The sequence below is a fragment of the Bombus huntii genome, chromosome 11 (genome assembly GCF_024542735.1).
Source record: "Bombus huntii isolate Logan2020A chromosome 11, iyBomHunt1.1, whole genome shotgun sequence".
NCBI lineage: Eukaryota > Metazoa > Arthropoda > Insecta > Hymenoptera > Apidae > Bombus > Bombus huntii.
Window position 1 is genome coordinate 8,663,303 of NC_066248.1, and position 11,039 is coordinate 8,674,341.

Genomic DNA, 11,039 nt, shown 5'->3' on the forward strand with positions numbered 1-11,039 from the left:
ACACGCGATAATATGAAAATTTCACGCATAGTACGCGTAACTGTCCCGGCACGCAAACCACAATGTACAACGAGCGTACGGTCCGGTCGACTTGTTATCTCCGCGAATTTGTTGCGGAACAGTCTGAATTTAGGCGCGAGAGCAACTATCGAACGGTTCATGCAGATCGTCCGTAAATAAGATTCACGATCAAAAAACGATTACGAGTACAAAATTAACTGATAAAAACTATGCTGAAGGTACTGAAACTATGTTTCTCTATGCATGGCATCAATGTCAAAATATATGCTATATATGATAAATAACTGATAAAAAAAAGTCCTCGTTTTGGAAAACAGCCACACGTGGCAACGACTATAAAAGTTGCAAAAATGACAACAAGTCGTTGATATCGATAAATATTTAAAGGATTTAAATTATACAGAATACCTTCTTGCGAAATTTCTTTCCTTTCCTACCTGATGGATTGCCCAAGTCTCATAGTGATTCTAGTATTAACGCCTCGGCTAATAATACATTTATTGGAGCAAAGAAAAGAAAAGTACACGACGAAAGTATTCTCTATTTCATACGCGGAAAACAACTGATCGCTTTTCGAACGACCGCACATCGACTTTTACCTCGCGACTCTACCTATTCTGTACTCGCGCGTCCGACTTCATCGCGGTCTATTCGCGGCCAAGTTCATTCGCAACCCTTTCGAACAGTGCCGGCGCGAAAGGGGGCAAGAAAGCAGAAGAAAAATCGCCGAGGAAGAAGAAAGGAGAAAGACAGAAGGAAAAGGATGAAAAAAGTAACATGGAACAGGTAAAAGGGATACTGTGCGTGCCCTTAAATCTCTTGGCGCCCGTTGTTCTCGCGGTCCACGACGTTAGTTCCTTGTCCGTTCCGATCCGTTCCACCGTTCCGTGAAGCGAGTAGGCCGAAATTCGCCCCCTCCTACCACCTTCTCCGCCGTCGCCGCCGCCGCCACCCCCACCTCCCTATCCGCGGCCGTAGCGCGCGGCTCGCCAACACAAAAAAGGAGGAACACCCACAGGAAAGGGAACCGGAGGAAAAAAGGAAGGAGATAGGAATAGAGCGAGAGAGAAAGGGGAATTGATCGCATTCGCGACGGCGAAACAGAGAGAGCTTCTCCTTCGGATTACTTTGCATTCCTGTCGTTAAGAACGCGCCCGTTAATTTTCGATTTCGACCGATCGTTTTTTTAGATCCACGCGTTGTTACAGAAAGATTGAGAAAGAAGCGGATATGTTACTATTTGGACCGTTTACGATAGATGGAAATGAAAGGTTGTCCGATGGAAATTGATCTTTTCCCTGTCTAGCACGAGGACTATGATTCGACGTGGCCGTTAAAACGACCCTTAACGATCCCGAAGTCGATCGCGTGTGTACGCGTCGATTATTATCGCATAAACTACAAATTGCACGTTATTACCGGGCTGCGTTTTTCTCTGTACGATACACACGTCTATAGATCAGGGTCAAATTGTTCGTGCTTGATCCTCGTGGTGTACTCAAGCCGTTGCCACACAATATCCCACTTCCGATACCACTGCTGGAGCCCGATAACGGCCGTTGCCGATGAAAATTTTTGACACGGGATCACGATCGAAATTTCGACGAACCGTGTGTGCCGCACCACGCGGTTTATCGCATAGACAAAATCTTGAAACACACGTTACATACAGTTACATATACAAGCACTATATAAGTATACCAAGGAACACGCGAGCAGTGACTGCAGGATTCGAACGTTAGAAAATCAATCATGTATCTGTTTCTTGTTTTCTCCCGTTTTCTTCACCACACCAGGCGAGCCGGCACCAAACTCTACACAATCGACGAACAGCACTCCGTGTGTAGTCGATAATGCTGTTTACCAAAGCGGCGTTTGTTCCCAGTCAGGCTAGGCTAGGTTCACGCGCAATCGAGGCGAAAAACAAAATAAAAGGATCTCTCTCTCTCTCACTCTTTCTTTCTCTATGTAACTTTACGTGTACGGTATAGGTCGTGATGCACGCGGGTTTATATGGAAGAGAATGGTGTTTAAGAACCTGTTTCCCATACACTACGCGACGAACCGTCGGAGCCGAGCCTCGAAAACACCGGGAATCTCGAAGGGATGCACTTTGGCCCGTCACCCGTCTGACGACGACACAACGTGTTTTTGCCTGACGCACCGCGCGAGACTCGTGAAACATTCACAGCACGATGCGTGCACGCCGTGCTCGAGGACACTACCGTGCATCGCCGCCGGCTAGCAGGAGGCGTTGACGGCAATGGTAGTGGTGGCAGCGGTGGTAGTGGTCTGGTGGTGGTGGTGGCGGTTGCGACGGTGGTGGTGGTGGTGGTGGTGCCGATGGTGATGGTGGTAGAGGTAGAGGTGGTGGTGGCGATGGTGGTGGTGGTGGCGGTGGCGATGGTGATGGTGGTGGTGGTGAGATTGTGAGATTGTGGTAGAGGTGGTGCCGATACTGATGGCGGTGGTGATGATCGGCGGACTTAGCAAAAAGACCACGACGACGGAAACGTGTCGCGGGTGAGAACTTCCGTATGATCGTTCGCAAGGGAAAAGGGGATTTACATCGGGACACGGTTCGCTTTCGTTGATCCGTGTCGTTTGCGGACACTTGGTGTGTCCTCGGTGGCGTGTACGTTCAATGGGAACAGGTTCCCAATGTCAACAATAGCACAACGAACGACAACGAGAAAGACACAACGATACAGGATGAATAACTAAACACATCGAAACACATCGTTCCCACCGAAACGGATTGGTATCGGGCGCATCGATAGATCCACGGAAACGTTAGCTTAGCTCGCGCACTTACCCTTCTCCTTCTCCTTCTCTTCGGTTTCTTCGGCTGGACGAGGTATTTCTCTCTTTGTTGCTCGGCCGGCACACGCTCTAGCTCTGTCTTCCGCGCGACGATTCTCTTCCTCCGGCGCTCTCTCGCTCTCTTTCTTGTGTTCTCTTTCTCTCTCCGTTCTCCTACTAGTCGACGAGTAGCAGCAGCAGCCGCTGCGCGAGCAAGGGAGAAAGGAGAGAAGCAGAAAGAGAGGGAGGGAGAGAGGGACAGAGGAGAGAAGGAAAGATAAAGAGGGAGAGCCGAACGAAAGCGAGAGTGATCCTCCGTGCTCTCTCCCTCTTGCTGCACACTCCACCCGTCCGGTCGCCCTGTCGCCGTCGTTGCCTTTGCCGTTGTCGCTGTCGTAGCCGCGGCGGACCCACTACAGCCACTACCGTTGCCGTTCTAATGCCCTACCGGCGTTACATTCCAAATTTTTCTTCGATCGGTCGGCGCTGCGATCGATATCGGAGGCGCCAAAAACCAACGTTCATCCACAATCACCGATAATATCGACACGACAAGACGTAGGAACTCTGGTCGCGGAAACCGTTTAACACTGTCTCTGCCGTCCTCGTTCTTCCTGCTACCCGTGTCCCTATCCTGTCCCTTCGATTTGCTTTTATCACGAAATTTTGCTCCTTTTCCCCACTGTTTCTCCGTCTCGTATCACCGTACGTATACATATACTTCCCGATCACTTTGTTGTTCCTTGTTTTATCAACACACTAAACGATCGAAACGATGAACCACGAGCGGAACATACACGTGTTTTTACGAGAGCCATTCAAAGAAGAAACTTCTCCGTTTATTTAACCGCAACAATAGTAACACCGTTCTTTTTCGTTCCTATTCCACTCCAGTCATACGAATCGTCGCGCGTCGATCGAGAAGTCACCTAGAGCCGGCGTCGTCTTTTAATATTCCTGCTCCTACTCACGCACGCTCGCATACGCACATACAACCACGCACGCACACCTCGCACGTTCCTCCCTTTCTCACTCTCTTTCCCTCCCTCTCTCTCTCTCTCTCTCTTTCTGTCTCACTCGTTCGTGCTTTCTTTCGTTTCCTCTCGCGCTCCCTCGTTCGTACACGTTCGCGTTCGACGCTTCATACTACGTGCACACTCTGTGTAATCCTGGCCGAATAATACCCAGAAACACACAACACACATTTACGAGGCACAACGTCGGCCGGCTACTCTTGGACGACGTATCAAAACACTATACCTTTGGTTCGGCGGACTGCCCCGTGGTGAGTGTGCTCGCCGCGCGGTGACTGTATGCTCCAAGAGTATTCTTTGTCCGTCCGGAGTCGCAGCTGCCCGCGTTTCGGCCGTCGGTCGCGATTCGGGCCTGTTCGGCTATTCTCGGGTGTCATCCCGTTCGTCATGGCGGGAACCCAGGATATACCCAGGACCATCGGTGGGAAGGGAAAGGGAAAAGGGAAAGGGGAACTCGAGCGTACGTTCGTGCACCGCGTCTCTTATTCTCCCTCTCCTATTCTCTTTGCTGCTGTTGTATACGCGAGAAAAAGCAAACGAGACGGTAACGGAGAAAGAAAAAGAGAGCGAGCCAGAATAAGAGAGAGGGAAACGAGAGTGAGTTAGTTGACCGAATACAAGACGGAGCACGAAAGATTTCGATGCGTTTCTGGAGTGGGGGGTGATCAACGGGAGTGGCGGGGAGATAGAAGCACGCGCAAGCGCGATAGACCGGGCTGCAACCCCTCGTGCGATGCCTAAGCAACAAGGGGATGCTGCGAGCCTGCTTCGACCCAAAGCCAAGCTTTCGCCTTCTTCTGTTTCCTCCTTTTCCTCCGCGCTCTTCTAGTTACATTCTTCGCTACTCCTCGAATTGCTCCTGATTAACCAACGATTTTCTCCCACCGTTGGGAAATCCTGAGAAAATTTTTCCCGTCTGATGAAACATTTTTTCGAACCGATCGAATTTCGCCTGTACATTATGTTTCCTTCTCATATCTATGGTGTTATTCAATCTGTAAAATTGTGACATAAAAAAAGAAAATTATAAATTATTTGTAATATACATAAATTACGAACGAAGGGATGATACCTTTTAAAGTAAAAAAATCGGTATTATATTTTATTTTCTGACGTTATTGAAAAAAAAATTATTATTCCACCGCGTTACTACATTTCTAACATTATACGGTCATTTCCAGTTTATCCAAACAACATCAACTTCTTCACAGGGGACAACAACACAGTGTCCGTTCCTTACGGTCGAGCAGGTCACACTGAGGACAGCCGTGCGAAGGGTTAATCGGGATTTGGTAACCCAAATTTCGGAACGAATGCCCAACCACAAAGCAGACGAAAAGGACACGGGGCGTTTATCACGTGTCGAACGCGCGACACCTCCTTTATCTTGGTAATTTTCGGGTCGAGTGCGACGAGGAAAATCGAGCCCTGAAGGAGAAGGGTTGTAGCTCGGCTGTAGGACCGAAAAGTCGTTGATATCGAATCGGAGAGGCACGTCGAAATAAATCGTTAGCGACTAGAAGGGGAAACAGAGGAGAAATGTTGTATACCGCCGCTGGGATTGGCCGGAGCAAGTTCCGGGATAGCGAGACCACGTTTTACGAGCATTTTTTACGAGTCCCAGAAAAGAAAGTCGGTAGCCTCGCAAATGGAAGTCTAATTCCACGGCAAGTACATCGATAGCGAAATTATTTCCGAGAAGACTAAGACAAAATAACGATTCACGAGTGTAGAGAATCTTCTCCGTTTGTTTTCGAGTTTGGAAGAATTCTTAGATGGGATGACCGTGTTAAGCAGTTCATGAGGGTATTCGCTGTTCGTTATGGTGCAGTTAGATATTTGTCCAAGGTGTCGGCGTGGTACAGGCTGCGCATACGGGCCGACTTTTTTTTTAACAAATACCCTTGTGACTCGTGATGGGTGCGGGTACATTCAAGGATTTTTAAACGTGCTAGTTGATAGAGACGTCGTTTGATTCTAACGTATAGCCTGTGCTGGTTAAACGCGATCCTTTTTACAAAGTACTCGACGTACTTCGCCTATGGATTCAGACAGAAAAGTCGCAAATGTTATCGAGGCCAGGATGTTATTGAACCTTTTAATGAAACATTGAGAAATCAATCGGGCGCTATATCTATACGTTTCGTTTTAGTTTGCCATACTTTCCATAAAAATTCTATTTATATTGTGTTTGAACGAGTACACTGTACCGGAAAAGGGTCTACATCGCGCCTGAGGTTGTTTTTTTTTCCGATATATACAAATTCTGTCGATGGGGTCGCTATGACTGAGTTTCCTGATGGATACTGTCAATCTAAACGGAAGAAGTCCTCGAACCGTTCTCAATACGAAAAGTCCTACCAATCGATCCAGCACAGAAATTTCATAAATTACATAAATCCACCATAATATTAAAATCCATTCTTCTTCCACAATATTTTCCTCCCTCTTTCTACTTGAAGGTTTTCAATCTTGGTTTGATAGATGCGTCGTGTAACAGCAATCATGACGCATTTAATTCCCCTTCAAATTGAGGTAATGCTGAATTGTCGAAACTCGAAAGGGTTGAACATCGTCAACTCCATAGAATTCTTTTAAAAGCCACCACAAACAAGGAAAAATCGTTTAGCCCTTAACGTTAAAGCGCTTCCAATCGAAGATTATTTCTGACGATTTTCCCATGCGAGAATGTCCTTCGTGGTAAATGATGGAACGCAGTTAATCGAGAGTACTTCATGCATAGGACGCAAAATGTCTGTTCAAAGTAAATGACGCTGGCACCCCGCATGATTAACATAATAATGCTCGGCGTATGCAGATATAAATTAATGCGTATTCTTCTTGAAAGGGTCGACGACGCGATGGCTTCTACAAACTGACAGGAGATGCATCCTTCTGCTGTCGGTGGGTCCCGTGAGGATCTTCCGATTCTCAGGCAGCACGTTACTGTTAACGCCAGCGTTACATCGTAAATGGGAACATGTATTATATCGTAGCAAGTATCGAATATGTTTACCATTTCATTATCATATTTTGGATAATAATTTTTGGCTCCGATATTTCATTTTTCTAATAAGCACGAAACAGTTCTTTTATTAAGTTTGCAAATACATAGATTTGCGACCTCAGAACCAACGAGAAGGTTATCTGTGTGTTTTGCAAAATGAAGCTTAAGTAGAAAAATGCTTTATCTATTAAATAGTGTAAAGGGTATTGTACTTTGAATATTTTATAGATTTTTGCATATTCTATGGACTCTTGAGTATTCTTGCGTCTTTGAATTTTCCATGATTTCATAAAAATTCTCAATTTAGTAATCATAATCGTCTGAATTATAATAGATCGTACTGTAAGAACTATTTCTGTGGCTATTGATGAAACTAACGTTAATCATACGCTATACATTAAAATTTCAAACGAAACCGTAATCTCAGGATATGATAATATCGAACCTATATTTGCTAATATCTACCTATCCTCTTGTTCTTGCAGTACAGAGTACTTACATATGTTCGCAAAATTCTATGACAAGATATCGAGTTTCTACATAACATCGACTCCACGAAAACAACATAACGTTTCCACAGTTATTTATATACCCATAGAAAAACGGCTTTGAATCCAGCCGGTATACTTGATCGACGATATCGTGATAAAAGAAGCCGAAAAGACAAAAAGATGAAATAAGGCGGAAGAGGTAGAAAGAAGGATGTGAAAGGTCAGAACGAACGGTGTATATTTCATCGAAGTGTGCGGAGGTTTCGGCAATGGCACTGGGAATCATGGACTTCGCTCGGCTACGAAATTCGCCGGCACAGATGCGACTTTGGTCCGATACAATGATGTCGAAATAAATCAGTTTATCGAGACCAGGTAGGTGGGGACGTTCCGTTGTACCTACAATGGTCTACGAGGCATTGTGTGTTGCATCCGATCAGTGACTCTCAATCGTGCCGAATGAATCGACGAGTGAACGAGCCAGAAAAAATAAAAGACAGAAGAGGGATGGAACTTTTAACGCATGATAAATGCACGACTCATCTTAAAAGCGTTCCTTTGTACGGGAAAAAGAGCTTCTGTCTCTTCGATGCTGTGCTTTACGACGAAGAAACTCCGCTTCAAAGAAACGGTATTCGTTTTTGTTTCCCGTAAGTGCTACTGTACGTGGAAAACACCGGAGGTAAATGTTTCTCTTGCGTATTCGCTTGGGACAAACTGATAATCGGACTTGCGGATTTTTCTTTCACATTGAAGAAAGAATAGCCTGTTTTCTTCTACTTTTTGCTGTTACGTGCGTAAGAGCACACGTAAGAGGGTATTTAAATATTTGTTTCGTAGGCTCTTGTGTTAGGAGATGACAGGTAGATTGATGCGCGCTTTAAATGTTTAAAAAGATAACAATACACAGAGAGAAACCCTGACGCGAGATTCGGTTTCGAACGTCCACCTGATATTTAGCTTCGACTAGTCCGATATTCGCCGTACGACGAAAATCGACAGACCGATCTTATCTATCCCCTGGATTCTTTCCAATATCGATCCGAACGAATCGTGAAGTAGCAGCTGCTGAGCTCATCGCAAACTTCATTAAGATCGAGTATCATTTAATAAGTTAGAAAGCGGCAGAATCACCAGTGCGTTGTAGTTTGCTTCCTTTCGTCGATAGCTATTGATATCGACTTTATCGAACGTATATTGACCTATGGACAATCTAATACGAAGATTTCACTTTTCGTCCCGAAAGCTTCGTCCACGTTCCTATGTGACCAGGTGCTACTCGTGAATAATTTGTCGGTTGTTTGTCATCTAGTTGCATACCGTTTGCAAATATGTTCATTGAAGTGTCTCCATCAAAGTTTCTGTTATTGAGTAAAGCAGTGTTACAGTGGTTACAAGATGTATTGGCACATACCTTTGAATCTTTTTTCATCAGATCTTACATTTCACTAAGAAGTGATTAAATAGATAATTACATTAAATAATATGGAATTTTATATATTAGTAATCTAATTATTAATTATCAAGTTATTAATGTAAACGCAATGTATATTATAATATAAATAATACATACAATGATGTGCCAATACTTCTTATAGCCACTGTAAATCCTCTGCAAGAAGGTATCGAAATTCCCAAGTTCAAAGTTTCTATAAAAGGTGCAGCCCTGTTGTGGAAATTCAGGCAATCTCCTCGATTTTTAATTCTCGCACTCGAGGTTGCTCCTTTGGATATTGCGATACATGTTCATCGCCCCGTGTACCATGTGTACAGCACAAATACAGTGGCAAAAGCAGCTGCAAGATCGTGACACGCGTTTATTGTCGGTATTCCGTGGCATCGAGACATGAAAAATCGCCTCCCTACCCTGTAGTCCTTTCCCTTTACGACTGGCCCTGTCGAGTTCTCGTTACGTTGGGGATGCTCACCTGGACCACGACGTATAGACGCTTTTTGGGAAAAGCCAAACGATAGCGAACTCCGAGGACAAAAGTGGCAACTTTCCTTGTGTTATGCGTATTCTGCCTGCATCACCGGCCCGTGTGAACCGTTCTCGAATTCCTTTTCAATTTGTATCCCGTTTACGCGATCATTGAATTAAATCGTATGGATGTAACGAGCCTTCCTGATGCTGATGTTTCATTTAATTTAACATCGATTCATAATCGATTAAATTTATCAAGTACGCGTGTAATCAGTCAGTATACGATGTACATAAGCGCGGATCAATCAGTCGAATAACGTCGGTTTCCCGACTTTGGTGCTAGAAAATATCATAATTTTTTCAGAAAACAAATCATGTGCGCGTACATCGATATCGATAAAGGAGACAAATACAAGACGACGCGTATATGATAATAAATTTTCTACTTTGGTTATTTTACATATCTTTGCATATTACATGCATTCCATGCATTTTTTAAATTTTCTATAGATGCGTGAAAATCCATAGTCCAGTTACAATCAAACGAGGCTCCTCGTAGAGACTAATCGATTTGCCGATGCAAACATAACGGAGCAAGGGTATCAAACCGAACGGCAAACTCGTCGGATAGCAGGCTCATCGACACGAGCCGAATGACAAGAGCCAGATAACCGCGAGGCCGACGACGGTCGCGGTCGTTTCACCTAACCCTCGGTTGATTTTTCACCGCAAAGGGTGGTCAACGGCTCGCTACTGGAAGAAAAGAGCATTTAACCCCTTTCCGATAGGGCACCGTGGTAATTCAGAGAGGCAGGCTACTTGAGTGAAGAGGGCACGCGCTAGCTATCCGGGTGCCGACGGGACCCCCGTTTCGGGCGTACACCTAAAGCTAACCCCTGCACCCTCGCATCAGGGGCATTCCGTCGACGAATTCAGTGACTTTTCACCGGTCACGACACCCTCTTTCTTCACCCCTTGACGCAAGGTGCCTGCACTCGATGTTGTTCCGACGGATTAACGAAGAATGTTGCTATTGTGCACACCTGATTAACTTGCGGGTTCAGTTCGGAACGATGGAAGATCGGCCGAGTGAATATTCTAATTAATGAATTTTCCTGTGAAGGCAGAGTCATATTCTGGTGGAAAAATTATCGTCCCATGATAATTAACTTCTCATTCGATCACGTAATTAGTAGACCGCAGGTTTTTACAGTCTCGTAGGAAATTTGAAAGTATAAGATCTTAGAAAATACACGTAATATGAACAAATTTGAAAAATATCTAAAGTAAAGTGCTTCATATGATATTTTCTGGGTAGAACAATCTTCCGAGGTTCTACTTTGTTTTAAATGTATTCTGAAAAATATGAATCTGTATTATCAAATTCGCAGTCTAGTAATTAGTTATACGATTACAAGTTAGGGAAGAAAAATGTATTCTAATTAGGTGGATTTTAGTTCTCACATATGTAAATACGATATAAACTGACATGTAATAAAATAGAAAATCCACAGATAAAGAAATTATTATGTTCAGAGGTTGAAAATTTGGGGACGTATCAACTCGTCTTTCTCCGATAACAAACTCAATTTCTATTAATATATTTTTATAGGGAACCTTAAACACCGACATATTTTTCTGCCAATTGTTGCATTTTTCTTTTTTTTTTTTTTTTTTTTGTCTATAATCTAACGGAAATTTCGTTTCGATCGCTTGATCTCGATCGTATACTATTAAAAGTATAATACTAAAGTTGCTGT

General features: G+C 44.2%; 1 protein-coding gene across 7 annotated transcripts in view; it reads right to left on the minus strand.

Moving 5' to 3' along the window:
- The window catches only part of LOC126871324 (DNA N6-methyl adenine demethylase-like), a 146,128-nt gene extending 141,901 nt beyond the window's left edge, over positions 1 to 4,227 (minus strand). The window contains exons 1-2 of one of the 7 annotated variants that reach the window (XM_050629975.1): positions 4,084 to 4,143; positions 2,837 to 3,752 (exon numbers count right to left, since the gene is read on the minus strand). The gene's annotated coding sequence lies outside the window, so the exon portion shown is untranslated. The other 6 variants (XM_050629978.1, XM_050629980.1, XM_050629977.1 and 3 more) reach the window with 6 other exon arrangements.
- Between the last annotated feature and the right edge of the window lie 6,812 nt (positions 4,228 to 11,039).